A 12579-nucleotide genomic window follows, 5' to 3' on the forward strand; every position below is an offset into this window, starting at 1 on the left:
TGACCAATAGCCTACATACCACACCATTCAGTTTGAAATCGGAAACCCCGAGAAAGTATTATCCGGATCCGGATATCAACTCTGAATCGATAAACCATATTCAAGTAAACATGCCACAACCTGTGTCTCCAGGAAAGTAACAAGACATCGCACAAATCAAGTTTACTTCGCGATTATTTGCCCACACAAGTAATCACGTAAACGAGGTGTATGACATTACATCCATCATGGATAACATCGTGTCTAGCATTACAAATATCATGGGTGACAAATTCGTCTTTTCAAGTCTCGTCATGCACCGACTCTGTACATTCAGTATGGGTATAGATGACTTGCGCGATGGGGAACATAAATTTATCCGTTTTCCGAACACCATTATCCGTGTATCAACCAGTTACCAAAGTCGAGGAGGTGTTTTATTCAGACATTTTGACTCTGGAAAATCCAAAGCACAAACCCGGACATCACGGACATATCGGAAACGCCTTTATTCACCAATTCCGAAAACATACATGTCGATGTACAACAGCACATTGTTATTGTATGTGAGTAACCAATGATTTTGATGGGATGCATCAGAGCAAGTGAATATTTGATTAGACAAATGTATCGGAGTCGTTGTTGGTGTATATTTTGTCGCTGTCTGTTGTAACAATATACAAAAAATATCAAATTGACCGGTGTGGTTGTCAGTTTTCAAAACGAAAAGGGTATTGTTACCCAGGGAAAAGATAGATTTCCAAGTGAAAACGGTATTGGTACTCAGGTAAACGACAGATTTCCAAGTGAAAATGTATTGTTACAATGGGTAAACGCCAGATCTCCAAAGAAAAATGATATTTTACTCAGGTAAACGACGACCCGCCGAGTGAAATGGTTTGTTGCTCAGGGAAAAAATATATTTCCAAGTGAAAATGGTCTGTTGCTCAAGGAAAAATATATTTCCAAGCAAAAAAGGTTTGTTACCTGGGGGAAAAAATATATTTGCAAGTGAAAAAGGTTTGTTACCCAGGGAAAAATAGATTTCCAAAGGAAAGGGGGCTTGTTACTCTTGGAAACGATAGACCCCCAAGTGAAAATGTTTTGTTACTCTGATTAAACGATAAATCTCCAAAGAATAATGGTATTTTTACTCAGGTAACGACTGACCTCCAGGTGAAAATGGTAATTTTACTTGGGTAGGTATCGTATGTTTAGTGTCGTTGGTGTTGTTAAACGTAGCTGTCGAGTTGTACAATATACTTGTCGTGAGTCTACAATTACGAAAGGAGAGAATGAAATTGCTATTATGAGTGCCAGAAGGTTGTTGTATGTAGATTTGACAGTAACCCTATCATTCGCATATGACAAACACAATCATGGCCATTAACTAACTTGCTCGGTCTCGATCAATGCAAAAGAGATGATTAGTTTTTTGAAACCGTAGCGAAGACCACATGTAAATCTATGCGATAGACTTTTATCTCCTTACATTCAGTCGCGTCGTGTCCATTTTAATACGGATCCCACATATATGACATGCACACACTAACGCCGTAAACAGAAGTCGATGATTTTGATTAATAAAAATATTTCTTGACTACATCGGAATGTCTATGTTGTAGAAAGTAAATACTTTTATGGTGTTGTGTGTTTAATGAAAGCGATTGGTTACAAGTATGTTTTGGCGGAATGAAATTTATTTTTCTGTATGTGACAGTTTGTGAGGAAATGAAAATAGATTCGTGGTTTTAATTGAATTGTGACTGTGTCGTTTTAATGTACGTTTCAACAGGTAGACTTGACACTGAACAACAATTCGACCCACAAAACATATTCGTTGTATGATTTGTCACAGGTGCTCAAAGGGTTAGGAATATTTTTGTATGATAATATCTTCTAGCTGTTTTGTTGTGAGGGCAATCATGTGATGACTCAGCACTTTTCGTTAGCAAAGTAGATTGATCTATGTGAAAGATGGAAGGACCGTGACTAGAAAACATATGTACTTTCTTGTTGGAGTAGCTGATTTACTGCTATGGTATTGACATAACCCTCTGGAAGTGAGTATGCTTTTCTTTCACGAAAGTTTACGTGGTTCCGTTGTAATAAATTTGTGTTAACTAAACTCGGATGGATACCGCAATTGTGCTGGACTTACACATGGTATTCGCATACTGTACACATACAAACTTTTGTGTAAACAACTCTGATGTTTCTGTTAGTACTAGTTCTGTGTTGATTATTAAGATACATGAACACCCGTTCAGACAATAAAGTTCTTGTGATATCGAAACAGTTTGAAAGCACCACCAATCATTGTACAGGTTTGTAGCATGGGAATATTTTCATGTGTCGTGAATATCTTTCGTATACACTTAGTATGAAATGAGATGTGTGGAACAATAATTAGTGTCGTACAAAGTGTTGTGTTCGATTGCCTACTTTTTATCAATGTCTTTGTGATGTTAAAAGACGGCTGAGGTTTCATTTACATTAAGCGGAGAAACTCAAGTAATAAATTTTACTCGTTTGAAAATATCGATCAATGGAGTAACAGTATCAATATGAGAGGTATATTATTTTTTTCGCGATATGCAACCAATCTTCTAAGCATAACTTGTCAAAAATTTATCGTGTCGTAGAAACACCGGTTGTTACGAATTCGAAAGAAATGTACTTCGATTATCACGATGATGGAAATTAAGATCAATGCAGTATTTCGGAGATGGATGTGTATCGTTTGGTATGTTCCCCAATCACTAAATGTCGGTTAGTTAAACGGTACATTTACAAGTTTACTGAAATCTTGATTTACAAATAACAGCTTGATGATGTAAAGCTCAACCACGCAAATGTGTTCATTGCAAAGTATTTGACACAAACAAAATATCGAATGGAGGCCATCACATTGGTTTCATTTCGAGTGAGTGAAAATTGTTTTCTGTTGGTCAGGTAGTACACATTTGACAAACATCGTACACATTGTTTCTTCGTGATGGTAACGACTTTCAGCGGCTTGGTTTCATGTCGGGAATTATTATTTGAGGGCTCGAGAATGATTTCAATCAATACTAGAAATGAACAACAATGCAAAACACGTTTAGCAAATAACAGTGTGGCAAGTACTTTTTCGATATTACGAGTGTTGGGCACTAGACACTTCTAGTTGAATTGGATGCATCTAACAAACATATCACAATTTACCTTTGCAATAATCAAAGTCTTAGAGTGTATAACCTCGCGATATTTTACATTTAGCATGCACAATGGGGAGTTACTGAAATGATTAAGAATTGATCGCTAGCTTCGAACGGTACTCGATACTCAAAGTGATATTTTCACACTCTGTAAAGTACATATGTTTCAATTCTCTGTCACAAATTCCGACAATAAATCGTTGGATTCAATAGTAACGATATTGTGATATACTGATTCTACACTTAGTCGTTTCAATATATGAATAATGGAATTATTACATCTTTAGCCCCGGTTATAGCAAATGATAGATTTTAATAATTGTACTGGTTGTTGAATGTAATAATACCGATATTGTTGTTTCGTCTTTAGTCTTGGTTACTGGAAACAATTACATTTGTAAAATATTTCCTGATATCCGCAATACGCAGAGTGATTTGTACCAACACGGAATATCTTCCAAATCAAGAACATTTCAGACAAGTATAGTTTTACAAATCAATATGTTAATAACAACGTTTCCGAAAAGTTTTTTACTGTCATAACTTTCAACACAACGCGGGTCTAATTAACGCGAATAATTTAATAATCAAGTCGTGATCAACTATTACATACGTCAAATCAATGTGTCAATCCTTATGTTTACAGTATGATAACTTTTGATATAACACCTGTGTTCGATTGTAAGAAATGAAATCTCAACTACGATGGTCAGACTGTCAAATCTCGTATACTCAAACATAGTATGTTAATCTCAAGTCGCCGACACTGAGAAGTAATTACTTTTGTCTTACAAAATATACCACATAGTAATTTCTTTGTCTTGCGGAATAGTAACGACTTTTAAAGTGGAATAAAAATACGAGTTGGTGGACTATGAATGCAACCGAACTTGCTATGGATTTTGGATTGTGGTGATTACTCACGTAGTCTTGTCTACTTTTCATAAGGATACTTTTTGCTTTGGTTGGGTAAGTTACAAACGGATTGACTTGACAAGGTTTTTTTTGTATTTTACTCTTTTGTGTATGGGAAGATGTTAAAATGTTGAGACGTAATACTATTTCCGTTCACTCGATTACAACAAAAAATAACCTGATAGTTTGTTCAAGGTTTCGACAAATAGATTGAAATATCCCGATTTAACTCATCGCGTCGCAACTTGATCACGGTATGCACAAGTGGTTGTCAAGTTAAAAATATTTACAACAGGTGGTATTTCATTGACTGATTCGATTGTGTGTAGTAACACATTAAAATATCGCGATAGTATTTCTGAAACTCTATTTTACAAACGGAGTCATGAATTGAGTTGTCAGTTTCAAGGATTGTTTCAAAGTATAATCTTGAAATGTGACTGGGTGAAAGTTGGTAGTCATGTTTGTCAAACCTATTTCAATTCGCGCAATGTCGAAGTCCAAATATTTCATACTGGATTATTTGGATTTACCTTTAGCACATCCCGCGAATGGATTTAAAGTTGGCAAATTACCAAAATGATTGAATATTATCGGGTTAGAGATAGTTGGTATTGATTCTATAAGTGTTAAAACAGCGGCGTGGAATGTGTGAATGATCCGATGTGGGTGAATGTTGGCGTCAGTAATATTCAGGTTACGTTCGATTCGACAGATCGCGTTAATAGGATTTGTCAAAGGATTTGAGTTGGGTCGAATCAATACATTCAAATACGATTCAACTTGATTTGTGTAGTGAGTTACATTTCAAGTTGACAAACTAACACATTGATTGAATATTTTCATGGATCTTATCACGCAACTAAAGTCAGCCACTATTCGAGAGGTGTGAAACATATAGCGATCGCGGGCAAGTGACAAATTGTTGGTTTTCGAATCACCGTCTGCGATGGTTCTGGGACAAACTAATTACCGAAATATTACCTTGTGAGCGGGCATGAGGGATTGCTATGTCTGAAACATTATCCGGTGAGTGGTCGTCGGATTTTAAAATTATATCACGCCCTTTTGAGTAAGCGTTCACTTCACAGAGGATTAGGGTTAGAGCGGAAATAAGTGACAATTTGTCGCTATTCAAGTTACCGACACTGGCGGTCTGTTATTCGTTACTTGTTAAATCTTACCAGCGAAATCAAGTTCTGTGACAAACTGATTACTAAAATTTCACCGCGTGAGCGATCGGTATGGTTATGACACCAAGTCGTAAAAGATGGTTATGTCCGAGACATTATCTTGTCAGTGATCGCGGGGTTTTGCAAATATTTCACACCTTTTTGAATAAGCGTTAACTTCACAAAGGATTACGGCTAGAATAGAAATAAGTGACAATTTGTTGGTATTCAAGTCTCGCCGGTGGTGTATCTGTTATTTGACACTTATTACACTTATCACGAAATTAGAGTGAGAACATAAAGCATCAAGTTGTTGTTTTCGAATTTTGATGCCGAGGTGATAAATTTACGCATTCAATTATAATTCAACTTCGGTTGTGTATTGAGTGATAGATCGATATGCCGGAAGTGGTATCTTGTGAGCGATCGTAGGATTTTACAAATATTTCACATCTTTTTGAATTGTTAATTTGCGAACGCGGTTATTGTTGATATTCGAATCGCCGTCTACGCCGGCTCTGCGGTAAACTAATTACCAAAATATTATCTTGGAAGTGATTCCTAGATTTAGCAAACTATTTCGCACTGACTGGATTAGTGTAATAATCGATAGTAGCACACGGCTGGACGAGAAATAATTCAGCGCGCAGGTCAGTCGGAATATAGGTCGCACGCGCTGCGTAAATCCTCTTACAAGCCACGTTTCCGTTTGTGCGGTTATTGTTGGTGACTCGTACATATTCAACACCGCGCGAGAGATGCCTGAAAGTACGAATCACCGCCACGCCCATAAGAACACATGGCGAATCACCAAAGATCTCGTAAGAATACATGGCGCATCACCGCCGCAGCCTATAGCAAAAAAGACGAGTCACGACCACGAGTTTTCACGGCGAATCACCGCCGCAGCCTATACCCGAAAGTACGAATCACGACCACGAGTTTTCAATACGAGTCACCGCCGCAGCCTATACCCAAAAGTACGACTCACGACCACGAGTTTTCAATACGAGTCACCGCCGCAGCCTATACCCAAAAGTACGACTCACCACCGCGTCCATAAGAACCCATTACGAATCACGGCCGAGAGGGGGGTCTGAAAGTACGAGTCACCACCCCGGATTTCAATACGAGTCACCACCCCGCCCATAAGAACCAATAGCCGTTCGCGACCGATCTACATAACTACTATGGAGCAATAAAAAAGTCGTTACATAATTTAAAATATGCAAATTCGAGATTGAATATTTGTATTCATTACCAACAGTAAAGCATAGCAAGGAGTCACTAGGCCATCGTTCGGCAGACCTTATTTTACAGCACAAAGTTTTAGTATCTCTTACGATGAAAACAATTATAGCATTGCCGATAGCGCATGGTAATTGCCATGTAATAATCGGGCTTAGGTTTGCATTTAAAACAAAAATCAATTTGAAACAAATACGTTCAAAACGATTACCAGTGAACCCGTCCCTCGGTGAACCCGTCCCTCGGTGAACCCGTCCCGTGAACCCGTCCCTCGGTGAACCCGTCCCTCGGAGAACCCGGCCCTCGATGAACTCGGCTATCGGTGAATTCCGCCCTCACGAAATTTTGTATTCACCGGCAACCCTAACATCCCACCTCCGGCAACCCTAATATCCTACCCCAACCCTAATGTCCCCCACCGGCAACCCTAATATCCCACCTCCGGCAACCCTAATATCCTACCCCAACCTTAATATCCCCCCTCCCCCAACCCTAATATCCTCCCTACCAGTGTACGGATGACTGGAGTCATGACTTGACTCGAGTCAGACTCGAGTCACCTTTTTCGTATGACTTGACTTGACTTGAGTCACTTTGCAAAAATGACTTGACTTGACTTGACTCAGCGTATCAGAAATGTGGATTGACTCGTGACTCGGAGCAAGTTTTACGAGTCAATTTCAAGTCATCAAGTAATCGGCGTCGATAAAAATCACTGTTCGAATTGTTCGTGAAACGCTGGTGTAACCCGTTATTTTATTATTTTTTGTTTGTTTGTTTTTTAGACCATGACGTCACGAATATTATATTCTATTGTGACATCATATAGTGGATTGACATTACCGATTGAAAATTTAGGGTAAATATAGCTCCTTTGACGAATTATATGTACTATAGCTATTGAACCGACTATGTTGAGGCCGGGTTCCTACCATCCATTATCGATATACGTCGGCTATATCGGGTGGTAAATGTCCGTAGGCTCATACAGCATGATTTTGGGAAGATATTTACACAATTGTGGCAAAATTTTACTACTCAAAAAAGTGTTTCAAACAACCATTTGTTTTAAAGGCCACCCTATTCGGGCTGCTATAAGGTCTCAAAAATTGTTTGACTCGTTTCAAGTCATAATAAATCAAGTAATATATAAATAATCATTCCACAAATTCTGAGCTCATTGTCTGGACTTCTGCTTGCACTTCAATATAAATTCCCAGAATTCGTCGTTAACAAATTTAGATGGGTAGTCAAGCAATCAAAGAATCCTTCTTAGCTCATTGATAGAAACGAAATGTTAAGTTTCCCACTTCCAAGTCATCACGAACAGAAATCACGAGTACGAACAAAACATGATATACGAATCCCGAAGACAAATATTCTGTTCGGTTGAGCAAAGTCCCGAACACGGACACGAACGCGATCACGAATGAGCATGTAATGGACCCCAGCGAAGAAACGGATTATAGAATATTTATAGATGTGCTACATCGCTCTGCAATGGTGCGTACATAATCCGTTGATTGTCTCATTGTTTAGTGAAGCCAATGAGACAATCGTTACGATCATTATGGGGAATATTTGCGCGTAGTAATGTTACGCAGTTCCGGATTGTTAAATCATGAGATTAAAACTAAATTTATGCACTGCGATCAACCGGTTTCCTTAATCCTGGGATGTTAAATCCTGATGAACTCGAAAATCGACTTTATCGATAACACTGGTCAACAAAATGAAGCAAAATTTTTTAGGCAGAACATCTGAGAGCCTTTTTTGGGGTTTTTGAGGTTTCTGATTACGAATATCACATAAGTTTTGTCGGATTGGCTCTTTGTCAGCAGATATTTATACCCCTAAAGCGCTAAAAATTACTGTATTTACCCTTAAATATTTCACTTGGTAGGAAGAAAATCGTTGATTTTTCTAATTTGATACTGCGCATAAATAGAAAATTGACTATGAAGAACCATCATGTCATTCCCAGTCATTCTATGAATATTAACACGACATGATTCGAAATATTTGTTTGTGAAATAAGCAGTTTGCACAACGGAACACATATTCTACTGTATCAATTGGTCATTCCACCAAGATTAAAGAGGAGTATAAAACTTTAAAATTTGTCCTTGAAAGGTATAACTACAATACTCATATGCGTCTCATTTCTTTTGACTGGTAAATGGATAATTTTCCACTGAGGCAGCAAAGTGGGTATACCTAGTAACCCTGCAACGAGAAGCTTAAATCTGGTATCTTCGAATACCGATGAAAGATTCCAATTTCACATTAAGAAGGAATTCACTGCATGTAATTTATCCTAAGATGTGGTACATAAAAACTTTTTAGATGATCACAAAGCACCCAATTACAAATATAATAGTTGGTCCGAAAATTCGTATCTGCATTTCCAAAACGTGAACACAAATTTGAACATAAAAGCTCACTTCCTGTTCAGTCATCTTGATATATTTCCTGATCATCTTGTTGACTAGCAAGGGGAGGGGTTCTACCAAGACATCAGAACTCAAAAGAAAGATATCAGGGCAGATGAGATGAACAATTGAACATGTTATGTCAGACCATTGCCGGAACCTTTCGAGAAACTGCTCTAAATAGCTTGCAGGCGAAAATCGTACAAAAACAATTGTGATTTAAAATTTATCAATAATATTATATTCCAACTGATGATTTCAAATTTACAATATGTGGTTGACGTAAAACTGATTGAATTAAGGCAACGTTTTTTGAGCATCCAAGTAATTACTTATATACATTGCTGGAGTTTATTTATGCAAATGATATCCGTGAAAGTCTGAAACTATGATAAATCTATTACCCCTAAATATAGTACCGTTGTTGTATTTGATTTAAAAAAGTCTTCTGTGTGTAAAAATACCAAGTAGATTGAATTCCTAAACTTTATAGTACGACTGAGCCGATTTGATATCTAGTCATTACCGCAAAAATGGGAGATTTTGGTCAAAATAGCCCCATGGATTATCTCCACAACAAGAGTCAATTTGAAAAGCTAAGGTCATATTCGGAATCAGTGCCCTTCAGAACTCCCAAAACCACTCTTACTTTGTCTACCTAAAAATATGTGTTTACCAGTGTAATCCAACCTTATGATCTGCGCCCTTGGTGATTAATCTCGTCTCTGCTGTAGGATAATAAATGGTTGACTGCTTATGCCATGTTGAAGATGGATATATTATAGAATCCTTCCAATCCAACTAAAAAACGACACGAAGCTATGCTGAATAAAGAACCGCCGATATTAAAACAGATGCGTATAAATAGCCTATCTGTTCAAATCTACACTATGAGGGACCTGAATCATGGACTAGCCAAATAAATCATTTGTTACTATATTTGAGTTAAAACAATGTGGTAACTTTTGCCAGCTACGGGCGGGTACCCAATGTTGACACCTAGCAAACAATCACAGTAGCCTACATGCTGCTTTATTCTAAGATATTATATTGACTTTTATCGAGTTACACTTTTCATATTTGATGATTTCAGAACTTCAAGATAACATCTTGTATGATAATATGGCATATCTATAACCACCTAATGAAACGTCATAACTTCACCAGCCCTCATCACACATGTAGAATATTTTATGTGTTATGGTTGACGCGTGTCTACGGCTTCGAACTTTTCAAATCATTTGCTCTGATATGACTTCATAATTAGTTGTAGGCCTACTCGAATAATAACTGACTCAAGTCGAAACAGGGGAACAATCCTCGAATCGACCATGTGATTTTTCATTAATTGCAATTTTTCGCGGCACCACAAAAAAAAACGCTGCTCTCGTTGAACGTAATTCTGCTTCAACGAGTTCGATTCAATTTTCACGCGGCAATTATTATTCACGAGAAAATGAGAATCATGATGATATCCTAACGTTAATGTCGATGTCAGGCACGAAAACGCGTGACTCACGTCTGTATCGGGAACCGGGATATTCATATTTCGTTGGGAAATCGACTTTCTTTGGTCGCGTGAAAACATCAGTTCTAATGCACATCGAGTATAGGCTTTCTCACACACCCTGTACCACGTATTTCGTATCACGATATCAGTGAGCGTACTTCCTCGATATTACGGTCAATGCAGGAACGCAGCCAATTTCCATTCCAATTAACGTCTTGCAATCGCTAGAAAAGTCGGTGGTGTTGAGAGTTGAAATTCGTAATAAATTAGAGCACACAGCAATTAGAAAGGCATTTGCGAGCGTGGCTCAGTTGAAGTTAGTCGCGTTATCTTTTTGCACCTATAGATTGATCCATCCTCCTTCATATAGGCTATCTTATAAAGTTTCATAGGATACACATTGTGAGGGAAGCTAATATTTAATATTGAATTGCTTCCGAAAATGTCGCTCAAGATTGGGATTCTTTTGATGTTCGGAATCACGATCTACCCGCATTCGTCGGCAGGTACGAAGAATTCGTTTTCAATTCCGAATCGGATTGAAATTTCTTTCTTTCAGCAAAGTTTTGCGTGAGAAGATGCGTCAACGGTAAATGGATCTCAAAGGGTGATTGTGGGGTTGGTAGCCTATACGATAGGTTTTACGTGACCAGGTGACCACTGAAGGATATATTCTGTGTACCTTTCATGAAGGGTCCTGTAAGGATGTCGGATATTCATGAGGAGCTCCAACTCAGAGCAGAAAATGAGAATAAATGGACTGTAAGTAGAGTTTATAATCTGTCAAAGATGGAGCGCTTACAACTTAATAGGCATTAGAGCAGTTAAAACGACTTTTTTGGTCATAAAATTTGCTGGTCTGGTGATTAAATCGTCAGGTTGCCTGCGCATCAAATTTCACTCGATTCCAACCAGAGAATGCAGCGCAATCTGAAATTGAAATTTCGAACATATTTGGAAATATTAGGCCTACGGTGGCAAATTTCACCACTTCGCCAGTACGGAACATTGTGTTTCAGGCATGTGTGAAGGAAAAGTAAGGCTTTTTCACGTCTTTTCATCTTGTGAAGAGCCTATAAAGAAGTACAGACAAATTTATCGCTAATTATCGAGAAAACAATTTTGACGCTGATGAGCTGGAGTCGACTTCATTGAAATAGCCTCATTAAAACGACCGCGATGTAAATCGAAAATAAAATACCTTCCTCACAGAAATTAGCGAACGCGAAGACGCAATACACTGACACACTGCTTTATAATCCCTACGCAAGATAGAAAGACGTAGGCTACTTTCCCTCGAGACATGCTCGAAACACAATATTTGGTCATGACGAAGTGGCGAAATTTGCCACCGTAAATATACTATTATTTTCAAAAAAAATGGCCGAAATTTCACTGCCCGGCTTTCATTGCACGGCGTTCACTGATCGGATTGCGTGAAATTAGGTGTGCAGAGTTTTTTAGGCAACATGACGATTTATTCACTGAGCAAGCAAATTTTGAGCATAGGCTAGCTCGTTTTAAGATAATAAAAGTTCAAAATATTGTCAAAAATAAGAATCGCAATCTTGAACACGGATTCCGGGGAGAGAATTTATGAGATTTTCGGAACTTTGATTATTATTTGCCGAATTCCGTTGCAGATTTTCCAGCGAAGAATGAAGGGAGACGTTGATTTCTATCGAGGTTGGGATGCTTACGTGAAAGGATTCGGATAGAGTACAGGAGATTTCTGGCTAGGCAGGAAGGTTCTGATTTTCAACTCATTCCTTCAAGTTTTAGGATTTTAGGACGTAGGCCTACTTATGCAGTAGTTTTGCAGAAATAACTGTTTAGGTATAAGCACAACCACTTGAAGCTGTGCATATGTAGGCAAACATACTTGAGTTTTCTGAAACACTAAATGTAGGCTATTACATTACTGGCCATATCTGATAGCTGGTCATCGGCCTATCGTGAAGGCCTGTTTTCGTGGCGGAAGAGTGAGACGACCGGGTTGAAAAGCACTAGTTATTGCATTTTCGCCTGACACCGTACTGCACATCATTTCACAACGCTTGTCTCCAGGACTCGATAAATTGCATGAAATGACTAAGGACGGAAATATGGAATTGGAAATCAAA

At 38.2% G+C, this 12579-nt stretch overlaps 1 long non-coding RNA gene across 1 annotated transcript; it reads left to right on the forward strand.

Moving 5' to 3' along the window:
* The first annotated feature begins 10867 nt into the window (after positions 1 to 10867).
* Positions 10868 to 12232, forward strand: LOC145435347 (uncharacterized). The gene is made up of 3 exons (XR_013913820.1): positions 10868 to 11074; positions 11150 to 11218; positions 12100 to 12232. It is a non-coding gene; the product is annotated as an uncharacterized LOC145435347 (long non-coding RNA).
* The last annotated feature ends 347 nt before the right edge of the window (positions 12233 to 12579 follow it).

This window comes from Botryllus schlosseri, chromosome 3 (assembly GCF_051294905.1).
Source record: "Botryllus schlosseri isolate E-star chromosome 3, Bs_hap1, whole genome shotgun sequence".
NCBI lineage: Eukaryota > Metazoa > Chordata > Ascidiacea > Stolidobranchia > Styelidae > Botryllus > Botryllus schlosseri.